Source organism: Rhinolophus sinicus, linkage group LG03 (assembly GCF_036562045.2).
Source record: "Rhinolophus sinicus isolate RSC01 linkage group LG03, ASM3656204v1, whole genome shotgun sequence".
NCBI lineage: Eukaryota > Metazoa > Chordata > Mammalia > Chiroptera > Rhinolophidae > Rhinolophus > Rhinolophus sinicus.
This window is the reverse complement of record NC_133753.1, coordinates 160,900,045-160,921,442: the sequence shown is the minus strand read 5'-3', so window position 1 is coordinate 160,921,442 and position 21,398 is coordinate 160,900,045. Positions and strand designations below refer to the sequence as shown.

The following is a 21,398-nucleotide window of genomic DNA, read 5'->3' as shown; positions in this document are numbered from 1 at the left end:
AAACTACCTCTGGTATTATTTCTAGATTTCTAAAATTACCAGGATGAAATGTCCTTAGAGGGCAGGAAGTGTATCTTAACATTTATGTTCTTTGCAGAAACCATGGCAATGCTGGAAAGATGTTAAGTCCCACTAAATATGCATTCCTTCAATAAGTATACTTTGGAGTGTGCTTTAAAATTATCTGTATAAATGGTATAATTTCCAAGGGGCAGGTCCCTTAAAAGAGGGCAGGAGAGGATTTGTTTAACTTAGATTTTTTTCTGTTTTGGAAACCTCTTTCCTGAATGTTAGAAAATAATAGTTTGGATGAGTCAATGTAATAATCTGTTTTCTCCATAATTTTTCTTACCATAGTCTTACATGTCCTAAGTTTAGCTAATATTAGTATATTTCTGAGGTCTTTTTAAAGTACAATTTGGGCCGCTTATTTGCCTTTTGAAATGGAAGACAAAATAGAAAATGCACTAAGATGCAAGTTTATCACTTCTGATCATTCTGTGCTTCAAAGCATCTGTGTTTTAGGGCTTGGTCTGATTTTGTCAGGTAAGGCCAGATCACGGTCAATTGATTTCAGTATCTTCCTGTTTTTATGGGCTTCATTCTAAAGCTTTAGCGGGAGACTCAAAATAAAATGTTTGTCACACTATTCTGGGTTAGCTGAAGTCTTGTTCCTGTTTGTACAAAATGACCATTGGCCTAATGCAGTTAACATGAACACTTTACAGTTCATTCAGGAATTATTTCAAGTGTTGAGGCAAAGGCATTTTAACTGAAAATTTACTTATCCAGAATCAGGCTGGCAGAGAACACTGCTTCTTGTGAATTCAGCATACTAACCACACCACGATTCATTTTGCTCCTTTGCTATAACAAAAGTGTTTGAATTCTTTTTGGCAATGAAAAGATTCTTATGGTTTGTCTTCCTTGGGAATTGTAACTTTCAAAAGGTGCTCTTAAATATATTGCTACCTTATTTAAACTATTTGCTTCCAAGATGTGCAGTACTTTGCACAAAGAATAAGTCACTAATCCCCTGGACACACAAAAGGAAAATGCTCTACTGGGTTTCCCATTTTATTTTGTTTTTCTGTGGTAGGTTTATGACTTGATGCCTGGCTTCTTTATAGACTCACCTCTCACAAAATACAATTCCCTGTAATGTGTTTTCCATGCTTATAGAAAGAAACACTGTGTTAGTGTCTTAGTCTGATTGCACTACTATAACAAAATACCATAGACTGGGTGGCTCATAAACCACAGAAATGTATTTCTCACAGTTCTGGAGGCTGGGAAATCCAGGATCAAGACTCTGGCAGATTTCAATGTCTGGTGAGGGCCTACTTCCTGGTTCATACACAGCTTTCTTTTTGCTATAATCTCACATGGTGGAAAGGTGGGTCTCTTTTATAAGGGCATTAATTCCATTCATGAGGCTCCACCCGCATGACCTAATCGCCTCATAAAGTCCTCATCTCTTAATGCCATCACCTTAGGGGTTAAGATTTCAAAATACGAATTTTGGGGGGCCATAAACATTCAGACCATAGCAGTTAGCAAACACCACTAGCAATTTCATTTTTGACACATGGCTTTCTCTTGGCATATGGAGAGAAGAAGCCCCCTTAAAGGGCTTCCACGAGTCAAGTGAAAGTATATTTTTGACTGATACCTTTGTGATTTTAAAATATCCCCTTGACAACTTACTGTTTTTATAAATCTGGGGGAAAATAGATTCTTTTATGAAATTAAAAGATATTAAAATCACAGAATTGGAAAAGTAGCTGAGAAAATGTGCCAGCGGTGTAGAGCGGGCCCATGTAGAAAGGCGTACAAGCTGGGACGTGGCAGAATAAAGTGGTGTTTGAAGGAGGCTATACAGGCAGCAGGCCAGAGTCAAGACCATCTATCCTTCCAAGAGGTCGTCCAGACTGGTCTACCCCATGCTCTTTTCTGTAAATATTATTCAACATATAAGCAAGAAGAGATGGGTGGGTCAAAATAAAATGCTTTCGTAGCAAATAGAGAATAATTTCCCCTGATAGGACAGCAATGATTGAAAGTCACATGAAAGAAAAAATCTTGGCTATGGTTTCTTCCTTGGAGTTAGAACTTTCAATAAATCAAAGTGCATCCGATGGGTACAAGAAGAGACTTAGATTTCAAAGGATGCTAGTGTTTTCAGGAACGGAGTTTGAGAAACACAGAGTTAAACTATAGCCTAATACAGAGGGTGACAAAAAAATGTATACACATTTTAACAGAAGAAAAAACTTTATTAAAATTGTAATAATATATACTGATAACAAAAGGTGAGTACAAATCATGAGTATATATATTTTTTGGCACCCCCAGTATATTTAGGCAAGCGGTAATTGAAAGTTAGAATATACGCTAGCAGCATGTAAGCAGAATGGCTGTGGAATCCCACTTCTGTGTACCTTCAAGAACAGAGTAGACAGTTGTCTGTGTTACTCCCTCTAAAACTGTGATTCTCAACAGAGGCTTCCCTTGACAAGGTGGCAGCAGAATCTCAGTTGGGTTTTGTCAAATGCCTTGTCTGCATCTACTGAGGTGATCATATGTTTTTCTTTCTAGTTTGTTTACATACTGAATTTCATGGATCGATTTTCTAATGTTAAGCCAACCCTGCCCGTCTGGGATAAATCCCACTTGGTTATGATGTACTATCCTTTCAATATATTGTTAAGTTTCATTTGCTAAAATTCTGTTTAGAATTTTTGCATCTATGTTCATGAAGGACATCACTTTGTAATTTTCTCTTATTGTGATATCTTTGTCTGGTTTTGGGTATTGTAATGCTGGTCTCATAGAATGAGTTAGGAAATGTTTCCTCCTGTATTTTTTGGAAGAGTTTGAATAGAATTGTTATTATTTCTTCACTAAATGTTTAGAACATTTTACCCTGAAGCCATATGGGCTTGGCATTTTTCTTATGGGAAGGTTATTAGCTACTGTTTCTTGAACAGATATACAGTTTATACCAATGCCCTCAATTCCAACCTAACACCACGAAGTCAGTTTTCTTCTTTTCCATAGTTGTCACTCCCTTCTCTGACAATGAGAAATCTGTCTCCCATTATCTTTAGTATATTTATTTATTTGATTAACTCCCCTGTATGTCGTAACCAGTCTCCCTTTGCCAATGCTGCCCCGTTCCCCATACAAATGCCTTCTTCATCCCACTTGGGCTCTGACACCCTGCCCAGGGCTGCAGCCGCCCCGTGTTTCCCAGTCCCCACTCTGTGAGGATGCCGTCCTCACCCACCCAGGCTTTGACGCCTGTGCCAGACTGCTCCACTCCACAGACACCTCCCACTTTCTCTTCTCATCCATTTGTGAAATTGTTCCTGCCAACTGAGTCCATTTGATTCCATTTAAACTCCATGTCGTCTAGTACATAATTGGCAATTAATAAATACTTAATAAGACTAAAAAGAACTACATTTTTAAATGGACACGTGTTAAAGTGACACTCCAAGAAAGGTGTTAGTATTATCAAAATTGCCAGAGTTTGCATTCAGCTCAGCAGCCATGGACAAATTAAATGAATTTCTTTGAACTTATGTTTACTAATCTACTAAATGGGATGAGGATAGAAATACTTATAATAATAATGATAATAGATAGCACATGACACCTGCTATGCAACCAGTGCTATGCTAAGGACTTAACATATACTAAGTCATCTAATCTTCAAAATGGTCTTTTGGAGATACGATTACGTACTATATTCATTTTGCAGAAGAAAAAGCTGTCATTTGAGGGAGGTGCCATTATCTTCCTCATTTTATAGATGAGGAAATGAAGCTTGAAAAAGTAATTCATCCAAAGTCATATAGCTAATAACTGGCGGAGTTGAAATTCGGACACTATGCTTCCAGAAAGTGTACTGCCCGACACATAGGAAAATTCCTAGTACATACCGTGTTTCCCCAAAAATAAGACCTAGCCAGACAATCAGCTCTAATGCGTCTTTTGGAGCAAAAATTAATATAAGACCCGGTCTTATTTTACTATAATATAAGACCAGGAATCATTAGAGGTGATTGCCCGGCTAGGTCTTATTTTCAGGGAAGCAGGGTATATAGTGAGCTGTAGTAAGTAATGACCATTTTAATGTATAAAGTGATTAATTGTAATAGCTCTGAATCGCTATTGCCAGGTCTACGACACAGGAAGAATCACGGCGCTGCCCAATAGGAGCAGGGAGGCTGATCCATTTTTAGCTTGAATACAAATTGGAAGTAATTTTTCATACTAGACAGAGTTTAAAATCTTCTCTATTTATTCCAAATTGGTAAAGGAGACATTTTTATGTAGAAAAGAAGACACAGACTCAGAAATAGGTTATGTACTTAAATCTAAAAGAAAATTTAAGAGAAGAAAAGATGTTTCCAGTCAATAGAAGATGACGAAAAGAATTAATGATACCCTAGAGATAAGAAAATAAACAAAGGACCTCAGAGCTGGAGAAAGTAGCCCCGTGGTTGTGAGGAGAACAATAAAGACTTGAGAAGCATCTATCATTCCAGTTCAGCATTTAATAACAGCCCAAAGCCCACAAATCCATTAATGTTGTGATGGATCTGTGAACTTGACACATGATAGGTGCTCGATATATGCTTGTTGAATTGATCTGACAATCTTTTAAAGAGCTTAAGTTGAATTTCCAGTTAAAGGCACAAACATAAAACACAAGGGAGAATAGGAAGGAAGACAGCAGTCTCAAAATTTTGGAGGCTGGAAAGCATATAGGTACTGACTTAGCAGACTAGAGAAAGCAATCCTAAACTGTCAGTGAAGAAAACAGAAACTCAATTTACATTGCAAAATCCCCCAAGACCCAGGTATCTCTGAAAGGTGAGCATGAAGATGGGGGTTAAGCCTTCCCTGACAGTGTGTTAATGAAGAAATTATTCTTTATTTTTCCCCCACTTTGCAAAGCAACAGCCCTTGACCTTCTCAGCTCCCAGATTGTTGGCTGTCAACCAACATGCACCTGGCACAAAAATAGAACTCTTCTCTGGGGCAGAGGAAAGACCTAAGATCCTGATATCAGGAAGTCCCCAAGGAATAGAACTAAGATCTTGACATTGGTGACCTCCCAAGGAATAGACTCAGCTAGATAACCCTGCAGTGAAGAGAACACTCAACAAGCCACATGTACCTCCACAGTTTCTAATCAGCTTTCTGGTGGACAACTTTTGGTTTGAGCAAACAGCCAGGGAATGCCAGAAGCTCAAGGAAAGCCTCTGCTGTGATGGAGATGTTCAGAAAATAAGAGAAGTTGTTAGATTCACAAAAGAAGGACATGGTGCTATGTTAAAAATAAAACACTCAGAGAACAAAAAACCAAACTTTTAGAAATGAAAATGATGATAAGAGATACTAAGGGGATTTAGATTAAGTAGAAGGTAGATGCAGAAGGAAGATTTTAGGAAATATCCCAGAAAGTAAAATAAAAAGATGAAGATATAGAAAGGAAGAGAAAAAAGATAGAAGACCAATCCACAAGGTTGGATACCTAAATAACAGATGGATAAATGTATGGATGAATTTCAGCAACTTTATCATAAATGGAAAAAGTAAATTTCAAATATTATACAGAATGATATATTTATATAAAATTTAAAAATTTTTTAAAAATCCTCTTGCATTCTATTCACTTATTAGTCATATTCTTTTTCTTTTCTTGTGGTTATCCTAAAGATTATAACTTGTATTCCTGATGTACAAAGTCCAACATGAATTAGTATTTTTATCTCTTCCTTGATAATTTAGACTTTAAAACACCTAAATTCCATTTATCACTTCCTACTTATTTGCCATTGTTATCATGTATTTTAATTTTCTCTATGCTTTTAACCCCACAAACCATTATTACTATTGTTTTCTGTAATTGACATTGAGTTGGTCTACCCACAGATTTATCTGGTGCTTTTTTTTGTTATTTTTTTTTTCTCTTCATTCCTCTCTACATTTCTGAATTTCTCTGACTAATCCTTCTGCTTGATGAATATCCTTTAATTAATTTCAATTTTTCTCTGAAAATGTATTTCTTTTACTTCCTTTTTTGAGCATTTCTTTTTCTGGGAACAGAATTCTAGGTTGGGATTTATTTTCTTTTTCCACGTTAAAAATATTTTTCATTGTCTTACAGCTTCCACAGCTCCCATGTACTGTATGTTTCTTTGAAGACAATCTGTTATTTTTCTCTGGTTTTCTCTTTCTCTTTGTCCTTGATGTTTTTATAGTTGTACTATGATTGTGTGTGTGTGTGTGTGTGTGTGTGTGTTTGTGTGTGTATGTTTCTCCTGCTTGTGATTTATAATATGACTTGAATCTGAGTTTGGCTTATTTCATCACTTTTAGCAAAACTTAAATCATTATTTTTTCAAGTATTATTTTTGCCCAATTTTCCTTCTTCCCTACTGTGTTCTCTATATTTCTTACAGAAAGCAAGCTATAAGAAAGAACAGGAAAAAACATATTTCTTTATTTTCTTCTCTGTCTTGCTTCATGTAGGATGTTTTTATCCCATCTATCTTCCAATCCATTGATTCTCTTTAAAACTGTGTTTAATCTGTTGTCAGATCTATTCATTGGGGTCTTAATGTAAGTTATTGTTTTTAAGTTTTAGATTTTTTCTATTCTCTCTTATAGCTTCCAATTTGTTTTAAAAAGTCTCTATGTTTTATTTCTTTGAACACATTAACCAAAATTATTTTAAAGTCTATGTCTCATAACTCCATTATCTTCATCCTCTATTATTTGTTGTTTCTCTTGGTTTTTCATCATATTGTTATGTATTTGGTTATCCTGGTTTGAATGCCAGTCATTTTATATGAAAGCTTGCATAGATATTTTGAGGTCTAAGATGAGGTCTTCTTACCCTAGCAAAAATTTAAACTTGTTTCCAGAAGACTGCTAAAGGCATTGGCAATATTGTATTCCTTAGACGCCTGAGAAAATTTCATCCGGGCTTCACTCTCTCTGAGGATGAGTCTAGTTCCACTTTACTCCTAGGATTTAGCTTTTCATTACCTCAACATAAAACCTGGGAGATATCCTAGACACCCTTTTACTTGGTGGGCATGGAACTGCAGTTTTGTCCTGTTGGCCTTATGAGTCTATAGAAGCTTTGCTCAACTGTTCAGTCACCTATTACAAAATCAGCAGATGGCTAAGGGGAATACACCCCAAATTCCAGGCTCACCTCTCTGGGTTTCTTCTCTAATGACCTTACAGATGTTTACTGTTTTGTTATCTCTCTGGTAATTTCAAACTGATTTTAAAAAACTATTTCTCGCTAACATATCAATTTGTTTTAGTGAAATGGTTGGTCCTAATGACAAAATTTGTCATTAAAGTGAACTCCCAAAAGGTACTTTTTATCTACTACCGTATTTCCCCAAAAATAAGGCCTAGCTGAACAGTCAGCTCTAATGCATCTTTTAGAGCAAAAATTAATATAAGACCCAGTCTTATTTTACTATAGTATAAGACCGGGTCTTATATAAGAACGGGTATAATATAATATAATACAATACAATATAATATGGGTCTTACATTAATTTTTGCTCCAAAAGATGCATTAGAACTGATTGTCCGGCTAGGCCTTATTTTGGGGGAAACACGGCAGCTCTGTTTACTCCTATCTGTAGGAATACGTATAGATGCAATGAAGTTATATAAAAATGAAAGTAAGGAAATGACAAACACATGATTCAGGACTATGGTTAAATCAGGTAAATGGAGACAGAAAGATGGATTGATTGTGGGTGGGGAGAAGATGGTTAGATGTAGGTTATTTTCAAGGCTCTCACTTTCGTTTCAGATGTCAGTTCAAGGGACCTAATTACATTGCTAAAAACAGCTAATTACATAAATACAAGAGGGCCATGCAGAGACCAATGATAAGTATACTCTGTCATGAATTATAATTAATCCATATCTGTGTACCTTAGATTCAATTAAAATAAAGAATTTATGTAGGGAAGGAAATATAATCACAGTATATTATGTGGCACAAATGGAAGGAATAACATTTAATCAGTGTAAGTACTGAATGGCAATCTAACTGAAATTGTGATAGGGCCAAAATTGGGGATAGAAAGTGTGTATTTGTGTGGAGGAGCAGGAAGTAAAAGATAACTAAATCCTCATCTTTTTATACTGGGAAATTAATAGATAATGCCCAGAATGAAAAAGTCACAAAATACTCATGTTATTTAGAACCAAGAAAATTAACCAGAGAATCTGCTATGAGAGTTCAAAATGGTTGCCTGGGGGCTAGTGGTGGGAGCAATGGGATTGAAGTTGACATTACAAGTTTTTAAAGCTGTTTGATTCTTTAAACTGTTTATAAAATTCACAACTGATAAAAAATAAAAGTTTAAAATAATAAAAAGGGGTTATCAGGCTAACTAAAATTAAAAGAATTTTAATTTTAATAGAAAATAATGGAAACTCGTGCCTGAAGACAGTTTGCCTGAAATTCATCCAGTCAGTTGATCTATTATTTCAACCAATTGGTTTTCAACCTATTCTTTTGCCATTTTCCACATGGCAAAGGCATGCTGTGCCTACTTTTAACTTTTTTTGAAAAAAAGAGAAAGCTGAAAAAAAAGTATGTGCTGTTCACTTGCATGAATTCTTACCCTGTTTCCCTGAAAATAAGACCTAATGCATCTTTTCGAGCACAAATTAATATAAGACCCGGTCTTATTTTCGGGGAAACACAATATTAGATTGATGACCATAGTGTGCAGCCCCGAAATTCTGAAAAGAGGTTCAACTTTTATTTGGGAATCATGAGCTATAAAAACAGCTGAGATATCGTTCTGCTTTAAAGAAAAAACTCCAAACAATAATTGAAAACTTACAATTTGATAAAAAGAAGGCTAGAAAAATATTGTGCAAATGATGTCACTTTGCTAAAAATAAAACTGAGGATTTCTGCAAAACTGCAGAAAAATCCTGTTCTACTCTTCGGATGGAAAATACACTTTTGTTCAGGCATGTTTAGTAGTTACTGAGGCTGAATTTCTGGCACTATGTCTATTAGCCTATTAGTCTATTAGGTGTGTTTTATCTTCTAATTACTGTATATCAAACCTGTCCCTCATACAACTGTCCAGATGCTAGATGTAAGGATAAGGCACCCTTAGAAGCTACCTTCTTTGGCCACTAGGCTTTCTAGTCTTAGTGAAACGAAAGGTATTTACAATAACAGTAAAAGCTGAGTTTGCCAGAACTTTTCTTCTTGCTTTAGTTTTGCTAAGGCTAAAATGGGAATAATCATTCTAGTTTACTTATTAGAGTTACTCCAAAAAACAATTAAGATGATTGTCTTTGACAATCTTTTCTTTCTTCCCTTTTTTTTAAAGGACTGTTTGATTGTTGCATATTACGATAAGCACAAAGGAAAAGTGAAGTTGAGTACCATATCAAGGTAAGAAAAGGATGGTTTCAGCTTTTCAGCGTACAGTCTACATGAGTATGTGTCATTTAACTAAAAGGAATGAACCATGTGTATTATATAAATAAGCACATACATACTTTTAAATCTTGTGATATTTACTAGATACTTGTTATCTGCTAACTCTGTGTAAAATACAAAATATGTGTATGTTTTTGTGTTGACATATCCACAAAGCCCTAATTCAGGATTTTAGGTATAGCCAGAGAACCAACTGCATTTAGCTCCCACCAAAGGAAATGAATATAGAACATACTTTGCCAATGCCATAAGCAAAGAGTTGACAGGCCCCATGACATTTTTTGGTGACATGTTTTGAGTGACCACATTTTGAGTTATAAGGCTTACCGACCTCATGGCCATAAAAAGTTCTAACACTCCCGCCCCATTAGATATTGCATTTATATCTAGCTTATTCATCTGCCTCTGCATTGGGTAACTAGGGAAACAATGACATCACTGCTCAGCATGGTACTTAGTAACTTCTCTATTTAGGCTCTTGGTTTCAGAAGCCTACAGTTATTTAATAAATCTCACCTCCACCTCTGTAATAGATTCATACAACTTTGTTTAAGGGGAAACCGTATCATTCTGTTGAATGCATTGTTTGGAGGAAAATGTATATTCTGAACTGTTTTGTTTCTGAAAAAAAATCATCCGTGCATTTGCAGGAGTTTTTTATGGACATTGACAACATTGAGCCAGTTGTGTGACCCGAATTAAACGTCTCCCCTTGGACCACGCTCTCCTTTGAGCAGTTGTCCTTCGGCTGGCCTTTACTGCCACCGTCCTTCACTGCCACCTTGCTGTTTATTTGAGAGGCTAGATTGCTGTCTTTCTCTTCTTTCTTGTGATCTTCTTTCCAGCTCCATCATGTGGGTAGCAAAGAGTTGTTAGAAATAAACTGTCTCTGATGTAACCCTGGACCTTTAAAAAGCCACCTGCCCTGAAAAGGGGATAGAAATGAGTTAGCTGTCTTTCCGATGAAATAAATATATGGACACTCAGTACAACTCAGCAGTCACTTGCCTAATATGTTTGTGTTCTTAGTTTCCAAAATTATTTCACTCCTCTTCTTTTCTCAAACTTACTACACCCGTTACTTTTGCCCTCAGATTTTAACCTGACAATGTAATTCACTGAGAAAATAGAAGCAACCAGACATAAATTCCATTATTTCCCCACCCTCTAAACCATCAAACCTACCCACCTCCATACCTGTCTGTACTCTGTCTTCCCTCCGCTGCTGGGAATGAAAGACCAACCCTGACACTTTGGCTTAAGATCCTGCCTCCTCTCATTCTCAGTTTCCCCCCTCTCTCTCTCTTGCATGAGCTTTCCCCTTTCTGCTGGACATTCTCACCATCCCCATGGTCTACTGTCTCCTTGTTTTAAAAAGCCTTTCTTTGACAGTCCATACCGCTCTAGCTACTGGCCCATTTCTCTTCTCCCAGTCACTGGCAATGTGGTGGATTTCAAAAGGAGAGAGGAGTCAATTGTGTTGGATGCTGCTGAGAGGTCAAGGCTGCCTAGGATTTGGACCACTGAGAGAGCATCTACAGTCCACTGTCTCCATTTCCACATCTCCTGTTCTCTCCAGCCTCCCCCGATTGAGCTTCTGCCCCAATACTCCACTGAAACTGCTCTTGTGAGGGTCCCCAAGAATCCCACCTGCCATATCCTGTGGACTCTTAACCTCTTGGCAATCGAGTCCTCTCTCCTTGACATTTTGATTCTCCCAGAAGCAGAGCCTGAGACAAAGACTTGTGTGCCGGTGATTTGTTTGGGGAAGGATTCCAGGGAGCTACAGTGAGAGGTCACAGAGAAGGAGTGAAAGCCCATAAGGTTGTGTCACAGAGTTGGACATGGCTGTAGGAAACGGGTGCAACTAGTGCTTGATTCAGAAGACCCTGATGTATAAGAACCCAGAGAAGCTTACAAAATGTGCCTCGGAACTGGTCTGAGGGATAAAAAAGGAAGCATGTATCCATCGGATCTCACCCCCATCGCTCAGGAGTCGGGCCCCACATGTGTTACCTTCCCAGTCCCAGCTCGTGCAGAAGGGCCAAGTAGCTTCCTGAGGTAAAATCCTGCCAGTTTCAGCTGCTGTCTTCTAATTGGCCTGCTGTGCTTTCACTGGATTCCTGTAGGCAGTTTTGAGATATGTTCTCATAACAGGCAGATACACTATAGCTCCTCGTTGCACAGAGGCTGAAACCAGGCAGATCTTGTGGTGGTTATTGGTTTGTTCCCACCCACTTGTATTTTGGGGTTCTTAGAGATACCCTGTCACCAAGGTTGGGTGTAAATGTAGTCCATGGATTTTGGGTTTCGCCCTGTTTTTATGTAGGGATCTGGTTTTCAACACCATTCCATCCTCCTATAACATTCTCAAAGAACTTGTAATTTTAGGCAATAAATCAGCCAAATCTCTCTTTGAGTCAACTATCTGGTTATTTTATTTCAGATGATTAAACTATCTTGGGTGTACCAACATGATCAAATTTTTCTTTTACAAGAGTGAAACAAAATGCATGTCTGCTTTTTGCTAAACCAAACTTCTGTGTCTCTCTTCTTGGAGCCCTATCAAAAATGACGTCACAGCATGGAGTATTGCTCCTAATTTAACACATTTCGAGTGATTAGATCATATAAATGTAAATGTTAGAGAAGTGATTGCGATCTTTGTAAATCATTGTGTTAAAATATATGGTTTCATTTAGTGCATTGATATTGTAAGTGAAGTTCAGTTTCTGACTTCATACACAAGTGTTAATGAATAGGCACATTTACCTACTGATTAAACAAAAAATAGCGTCCCACGTTGATGATTGAACAAACCACGGCCTTAGAGAATTATTACTTAAACCTTTACCTGGCATTCTGCTCAACTTTCCATGTGATTTATTTCATAACTGATTTACTCATGGCTTTCAAGCAATATTCACCCAGAAATGTTTTTTAACATAATTTAAGATTTCTTTGCCAGGCCACTCTGTAGAACTTTTTAAGACCATAACACATCATGTTTCTAATATTTTTATTGTTGAAGAGATAATATCCAGTAGAATTTATTTTTACTTAGACTTTCTCATTCTAAATAAAAGCATAAAAATACCTTTTAAAAATAATTAAAATACCATCATAGATTGAAGATGAATTAACAAAGGAATGGATAGATGTATACATACATGGTGAAACAAGTATAGAAAAATGTTAATGGTAAAATCTCTATTACATTTATTTATTATAAAATTCTTTCAACTTTGTTGTATGCTTGAAAATGTTTATAATAAAATATTAGAGAGAATACCATTGTAAACATAAAAACTGTAAGAGAAGTAGGAAACATCTTAGGTTTCATCCTAGAATTTCCTTATTTAAAACCAAACAAACTTTGTAAGCTAGAAGCATTATACTTTGAAAGTTTCTCCAGTGTGTATTTAAGCACATTTTAATAACTTTCCTAAAAGAAGAATTTCTTCAAAACAGGTTGTATCTGTTCTTCTTTATGGAAGTCCTCTATCCAAAATAGTTTCAGGAAGAAGGTTTTCTTGATACAAGCTTAAAATAAAAACCAAATTTAAAAAAAAAATGTTTGAACTAAGTGCCAGAGATGCTAACGTAGACAGCACTTCCTCCCGCACCCTCACGCACCCCACAGGGCTTTGCTTTTTCACTGGAACAGAAGGGATGTGTTTGGTTAAGGGCATAGGCTGCAAGAAGCTTTTAAAGGGATGATGTCAGCTTTGCCACCTGCCCTTAGAAATGAGTTTTAACCCTCAGGATTAGAAAAATAAAGACAAGAACCAGACCTCCGGAAACTTTGGGCACAAGAAGAGCTGCTTGGGGTCCCGCATGTCAGGGTCCAAAAAGTGCAAGTGGAGGCCATTCTGCCATTTTGCATGGAGGCCAGGTCAGCGGGGGCATCTTGAGGGCCGGCCGTTTGCGGAATAGCCCAAAGCAGTATCCTCGGCCTGGACATTGTTGACTCTCAGAGTGACAGCCTTCAGCAGTGGGATTCATTCAACTAAATTCCTGGCCAGTGGGGAAGAATGGGCGAGGAAAAGGTGGCGGACGCCCCGTGAGACTCCATGACAGATTAACCAGCAGACACAGACGAGGCTCCCTTTGGTGGCTGACAGAAACAAATTAGATATACTTTGAGCAGTTTATCGTTTGGGAATAAGTTCCCTAAAAGCAGAGCCTAAGGTGGGAATTTTTATCCAAGTGATTGATTTGAGGACTGTTCTCAGAAGGGCACGAGGGAAGCCAGATGGGGCAGGGGAAGACAACCACCTGAGAATGAGGTCTCAGCTGGATGGTAGCTTCAATCAGACCTCACCCTGAAGCTCTGGAGGGTAACTAGCTTCTCACAATTGGTCCCGCTTTGAGGCAAGGAGGCTAGTTTCTGGAGTCTGTATATCAGCCAGTCATTGGCTGCAGTTTAGCCAATGGAACAGTGGAGGGTGGAACAGCCTTCCCAATGAAGAGGCTCCTGAGGGCAGTTCTTCGGAGAAAAGGGAAGCTGTGCCCTGTCACAATCCAAACCAGAGTAGGAGAGGCCTGGCATCAGGAGCACCAAGCCTGCTGCTCTATTCCTCTTTGGCAGGTGGGCGTCTCTGAGTTATTGTAATTTAGGTCTAAATGTAAGTGTGACCCTATTTTATAGTCATAGGCTGTGAGGCCAGCTGGATTAACCAAATATTGATCTTAGAATAGCTTTAAGCATGTAGACTAATCAAAATGTTCCTGAGATAAGGGCCAAAAATGGATTAAGTGTTTCTCCTCTTGAGACTATACCTGATTAATCTATAACATTTGTAAGCTCCATACTCGTGATTAGATAATTTTTTATAATATCAATAAGTACCAATAGTGTAAAAAGAGAATTTGATTCACTTAGTTTCCAGGAAATTCAGTCCTGTTTCTGCCACTTCTGTGGCTTCAGCCAAGTCTTTAAACCTCTCTGGGACTATGTAAGATAAGGGACAGTTGACATTTGCTACACCCATAATAAGATTTTGTTTATGATAGCAATGAGGTAAGAGGGAGCCATTGAAAGTCCTCACAGGCCAATAAGTTTAAAATGTCTTTGAGAAACGTGAACCCCAGTAACTCCATGTGTACCGCCTGCAGGAATGAGAAGCAAAGAGACACACTAGAAGGCTGGCACAATAATTCGGGCTTGAAATAGATAGTAAGACCTGCCCTTCCTCCTCCTCAAACCAGATGGGCTAAAGTCCCCTGCAGAACTCTCTCAAAGCACCTTGCAATTACATGTTCCATGTTCATTTTATCCACTAAGCTTTACTTTGCAGAAGGGCAGGAAGCATGCCTGTTCATTCATCATTGCATACCCAGAGCTGGACACACTGTCTGACAAATACTTGCTGCATAAATGAGGGGTTTGAATAAAATAAAGGAATGTAGCTTAGTTCAGTTAATAGTGGTCTAGAAAAAAAAGACAAGTCTTGATATCTGCTGAAGGGAAGGAGTCACAAGTAACTGTCAAGCTTTGAACCTGAGAGAACAATAGTCAAGAAGTTGTAAGGCTTAGAATATTCGTTTTCTGTAGCTGCAAAATGAAGTACCACAACCTATTGGATTAAAGCAATACACAAGTTCTGTGGGTCAGCCATCTGGGCACAGCTTATCTGGATCCTCTGCTCAGGGCCCCACAAGCTGTAATGAAGGTGTCAGCCAGGGCTGGTGTTCTCATCTGGAGGGGTCGTCTTCCAAGTCATTCAGAATTCAGTTCCTGGTGATGATAGGCCTGGGGCCCTCAGCTGTCCTGTCCCAAAGCAGTTCACAAGAGGGTCATTTGCTTTTTGAAGGTCAGCAGGAGAGTGTCCTTCTTGCTTCGAGCCTTTTCTTTCAGGGAAGGCCTATACCCTCTTTTAAAGATCGCACCTGATTAGCTCAGGCCCAGCTAGGATAATTTCCCCTTTGATTAACTCAGTCAACTGATTAGGGACCTTAATAACATCTGCTCAGTTCCATCACCTTTGCCATATTCTGTTGGCTAGCAGCAAGGCACAGGCTCCACCCACACTGGAGGGAAGAGGATGGCACCGTGTGCGTACCAGGGGCAGGAATCACAGGGAGCCATCTTAGAATTTGCAGACCACACAAGTCAGGTCTGTCCGTGTCAGGTTTGTGTGTTCGTGGGAGACAAGAAGCTAATGGTGGGTGAAGAGTCCAAGCTGGACTTGTGGGTTTGACATAGTTGATGCTATGAGAGAGGAGAGCAAAGCAGCAGAGACACTCTTGGTGTGGGGAAGGTGTTTACTATTTAGGGAAGTAAAAGGACCTAGCAAAGTAGAGAACGAGCAGCAGAATACAGGAGAGGAACTAATAATGAATTGTCACATAAGCAGGACGGAATTTCAAGAGCTGGGTGATTAATAGAATTGAATGTGGAAACCCTCAAGGAGAATGTTGGTAACACCATTTATTTGACTATGCAGTGACAGTGGAGAAAACTTGTGGTGGAGTCGAGAGGCTGTCAGGAAAATGGGGCAGGGGATGTTGAAGTTGTAGGAAAGGAATGTTCAGTCCCGGCCTCTGAGAACTCCCACGTTAGTCTCGGGCAGGGCTGTGCCCTGAGAGACTGTGTCTAGAAGAGAATGAGCTTTCCCAGTCTAGCTCTGCTTACAAAGCCCTCAATGAACTTTCATTCTGGGATGTAGGAGGTAGCCCCACAGTTTGCATTTAGGCTGTTTGGGCCTCTTCTGGACAAGACAAAATGAGACTTTCAGCAGAAAATACAAGTAATCTACCAACTGGGGTAAATCGGAGGTAGGGAGTCTTTCTGCTCTCTGAATGATTAAAACTTGACTCTCCATCTAGTTCTGTGAGTTGAATTTTTAATGATGAGTAAAAATCCTTGCTTGGTTTCTTTTTGGCCAGGCCTCATTTCTTTCAAGCCAGGAGCCCAGCTGCCCTAGCTGTTTTGCAGAAATCAAGTAGAATTCTGAGGAAATGAAATAGTAGGAAGGATTAAGCAATTTTTGGATCCAAGACAGATATTCTGAGGCTCTTGAAATAACCAGCATTGAAAGGGGGTATCATTAATCAAGGGCAGGATTGCCATATAGAAGTTAAATTTAATTCTAATGTTACCAATCCATAAGCGAGACTATTTTTCTTTATGATGTCCCAGGATTGCATCCCACCTTCTCTCCTTTCAGTCAAAAGATCACCCTGAAATAATTGTTTTATCATGAGACCTCTACAGCTAACAAAGACTAACACAAAAACTATCATCTGATTCTATCCATATGGCAGGAATATTGTTCGTATTGTTCAACTTTCTTGTATCTTCCTTTCACTATCAGTTACAAATATTTACTCCCATCACAAAGCAATTTGCGTATTTTCACCATCCATTTTCTTTCCTTATCACTTATCCCATGTTAAAAATTCCTGGCTATAAATACTATGCATAGGAAAATAGGATGAAAATGTAGATCTCTAAGAGTTTATAATCATCTCTGCAGCCCGCAGTGTGTTCATCTAACATTTTAAATAGATTTTTCCATCTTTCTAAACCAATGGGGTAAGTGCTCTGCCCGCTGTTGTAAAGTGGATTCCATGGCTCACTGGGCTTTTCTGTCCTTAACTTTGCAATATACGTAATTTGATTAAAAATTTGGCTGGTCAGGGTAGGGAGAAATACAGGGAAATTGCTCTTAACGGTATCTCCAGTGTGCCTGGGATTATAATTGAAGCAGAAATGAACATCTTTCTCTGTAGCAAGTTAAAAAAGGGCTTTGTTCCATTTTTACATTGGAGATCATCTGTTATTGTAACCTAGACACCTAAACCCACTCCAGATTCAGAATGTGCCATTTATAAACACGCATGCCAAGTTTCAAATGCCCTTTTTGAATGTTTGCGTATAATTTGAAGCTTGCAATGCCAAAGTAAAATACAGTTTCCATTGTATTGCATTACCCACACCGCATGTGAGCTGCGTCTCTTCTCTGACATTGCTTGAATAGACGAAGCATAGTTTGACTTTGTTCAAAAAGAGGAATGTTTCTCGGCTCAACTGAAATGATTGCTAGGTATAAGCTGCCAACTTCATTTTCCCCCTGCAGAAATGTACATTTTTCCCTATTATAAAATGTACTCATAATAGAAATGAGACAGTTCCCAAGAGTGTGGTTATCCAAAGGTAATCTCAACTCAATCTGATTAGAGGCAAGTGGCTCATGCCTCAGAATGCTCCAGGGTATGATTATTTTATGATAACCATACTCTGTATCATGTCTTATTGATTAACTAATAAAGCGTCAGCATTGCTATTTAGAAGAAAAGCTGAGAAACCGAGGGGATAACTGGTTTTAGAAAGGAAGCAATTCTTTCGAAAGACCCAAACTACCTCTTGTGCCACCTTTTTATAATTTTAGGTGGAGCATGAAAGATCATGGATTGTCTCTTTCAGTATCTCTTTAGTGAGCATTCATTTGCTAATTCTAATGCATGCATTTATATTTAAATGTACCCTAAATTGTTACTCTCTCTGTTGTGAGAGCAGAATGACATTCCTTTAAAGAATGCTGTGTTTTGTTCCCATCATCCAGATGCCTTCATTGCACAGGTCCAGGCAGATATAGATAGAACCTAAAAACTACAGTAACCAGCTTGCCTATGAAAGCCATATGCCAATAATATTACCCAGCATTGGAGTGAGAAGAGCATGTGACTAGCAGGCAAGTATCTTGCACCTAGAATAGCTTTTGGTCTCTAACTAGGAGTGTGTCCCTTAGCACATAAGTCCAACATTCAGCACCCACAGTATCCTTATCTCCCCCAAAGGCTGTGACCACATACCTATAAAAAAGGTGGGGTGAGGGAATAGAAGCAACCAACTTAGGTGATTCAATTTAACAACCTCTTTTGTCACAATTACTTTATGTTTTCATTGCAAATAGAAGTTTATGGCCTAAATTACCAACTCATTGCCTCAGTATTCCATTTCCTCTTACTATATAGACACAGCTAATATATCCAAATTGAAAAATGTTCTACAAGTAATAACGTCTTGGTAATGCATCTTTTTTTTTTTTATCAAATTTAACTCTCTGCGAAGTATAATCTAGTCACGTCTATAATAACTGGTCAAGACGCACTGGCTGCTGGCGTTGGGAGATCTCTTTCCCTCCTCAGTCCATTTCCTTGGCTATGTATTATTGATGTGGTCTGAATAGAAGAACACTTTGAATAGATATACATAGGGTTAGTTTAATTTATACATGTCTGCTTTTAGTATGCCACTATTCACAGAGCCTGGGATATTTTTATCTTCAAAATCCAAATCTGCTAGAATGGAATTTCTCTTAATTTCCCAAAGAACATTTTACCAGACCTTCTACCTGTAAGGTCTAAGTTTAATGTTTGCCACAGAAACCATCTGAACTGTTTTCAAAAGGACCTTAAAGCTGATCAAATTAGTTAACATACATCTTCTATTAACCTGATGCTGTTTCTCTCCCTTTTAAAAGCAGTATTTTAATGTTCATCTCCTTTTTCTCCTATGATAGTGCTTTTTTTTTCCTCTTCTTCCGCCTCCCCCCACTTTCACTCCCCCCCCACTCCGGTTCAAGCCGTTGTTTCTCAGTCTAGTTGTATAGGACACAGCTCCCTGGCCCATGCTGGTGTTATGAGTCTTGCCCCTGCTGAGGCAGTCGGTCAGCTGCTCACAGCAGCCTCACGCCAACCTCCAACCTCCAACCTCCAACCTCCAACCTCCAACCTCCAACCTCCAGCTGCTCGTGGCAGCCCTGCTCCAGGGAGAGCTGTTATTTACAATCTGAGCTGTAGAGGGCACAGCTCACTGGCCCATGTGGGAATCGAACCGGGAACGAACCGGTAATCTCAGCGTTAGGAGCACGGCGCTCCAACCACCTGAGCCACCGGGCCACCCCTGGCCCCAATTTTTTATTTTTTTTCAATTAGACCTTTTGTTTGTGCTGTTTCTGCTGGGTAGATACCATCCTTCTGAGTTATCTTTGACAATCTTGCTAAGCAGGATATGAGGACTGACTTCTAGGCTCTCAAAATGAAGGGAACATGGAAGCCCCAAAGACTGATGATGGCATTTGTCCTAAGGAGAGTTGAACAAGAAGACGGTCCCCACTTTATTCCCCCAGAGAGTAGAGAGCCTGCCACTTCACTGGTTCTCCCTTCTCAGATATTAGTGGATCCTATGATCTTCATGCTTTTCGACATAGATGAGGGATGGTGGATGTTCACATGGTTTTTCTCTTCTTGTACTTACTTAAGGCTTTTACTGTTTTGTTTATTCGGGTTTGTTTGTTTGTTTGTTTGTGTTTTTTTACAATGAGGAATGGAAATAATTTACTCATATGAAAACATGTAAGACGTTGTGTGTCCTCCTGTCTTATCTTCTCATATCTGTGTCTCCGGCTGCTGTCTTTGGCTGTGTAGTTTAGTAATTCCTTATTTAAGTCGGCATGGACCAAGTTATGCTGCAGTAACAATTGTAGTGTCTTCAAATAACAAGGTTTATTTTTCATTCTACAGTGAAATCAGGGGTCAGCAGCATAGTCTCTGCCCCCCTCTAGGACCCAGGCTACCAGAAGCATTGCTGTGCCCTACAGCAGAGGGAAAGAGGGCTCTGGGATTCTTGCACTGAGCACAACTGCCCTGGCCCAGAATTGATACACATCAGCAACAAGATGCACATGGTCCACCCAACAAGGATTGCTCTCGGGGGGTAGACAGTGCAGGGCTGTCGCAGGTCTGGAGTGAGGGAGAGATGGAAACACTTAGTGAACAGCAGAAATGACTGTCATATGTCCTCAACTAAAACAATAGAGACACCTTTTCCCAGCTTATGAAGGAGCTCATTAGCGTCTTCTCCCACATTACCCAATAAATCCTCACCACACCTCAAAACCTCGGATTAGGGATACTGTCATCAAACTTTACAGCTCAAGGATAGGGTCATTAGGTTTCTATTGCTACGCAAACTCAGTGGCTTAAAGCACAATGTATTGATTATCTCACAGTTTCCATGGTTTGGAAGTCTGGGTATGGGTTACTGGATGTTCTGCTCAGGGTTCCATCAGACCGAAATCGAGGCGTCACCAAGGGCTCAATCCCATCTGAGGCTTGGGTTCTTCTTCCAATCTCACTGGTTGTCGGGAGAATTAAGTTCCTTGCATTTGTTGAAGTGAGGTCCCAGCTTCTTGATGGCTGTTGGTCAGAGACATTCTCAGTTCCTAGAGGTCACTCTCAGGCTGTTGCCACACAGCCTCCTCTAAAAGCAGTTTACAATGTGGTGGTTTTCTTCTTCAAGGCCCGCAGGAGAAATCTCTCTCACTTCGAATCACTCTGATCTCTTATAAAGGCTCTTCTGATTAAGTCAGGCCCATCCAGGATCATCTCCCTTCTGATTAACTCAAAATCTACTAATTAAGGATATTAATTATATCTATAAACCCGTCTGTCATATAACATAATTATGGAAGTGATACCCCATTTACAGGTTCCTCTCACACCACGGGGAGGCGATTACACAGAGTTAGACACCAGGGGCAGGAATCGTGTTTGCCATCTTAGAATTCTGCCAACACAGACACAGAGGCGACATCTGTGCAGTTAGAGACCAGTCCTAAAGCGGGTAGTGTTTAGGGTCATCATAATGCCTGGCTTCACAGAAAAACTTGTTGGATTGTTCAGTGAATCAATATTTAAAACATAAAAAGGAGAGAGGGAGGGAAGGAAGAAAGAGAGGAAGGGAAGAAAGAACAAAGAAAACTGATGTAAAATGACTTCCCAGTAGAGAGGGCCAGGAGGCAGTGGTGGAGCCGTTTGTGAATCAGATCAGCCTCCCAAATAAATGCTAAACTTCCCATTT

The 21,398-nt window shown here is 39.1% G+C and overlaps 1 non-coding gene across 12 annotated transcripts in view; it reads left to right on the top strand.

Moving 5' to 3' along the window:
- The window catches only part of LOC109453655 (uncharacterized), a 106,855-nt gene that overhangs the window by 22,454 nt on the left and 63,003 nt on the right, over positions 1-21,398 (top strand). For all 12 annotated transcript variants that reach the window (XR_012495133.1, XR_012495131.1, XR_012495132.1 and 9 more), the window contains exon 2: positions 9,414-9,478. This is a non-coding gene — a transcript (uncharacterized LOC109453655). The remainder of the gene's footprint in view (positions 1-9,413; positions 9,479-21,398) is intronic.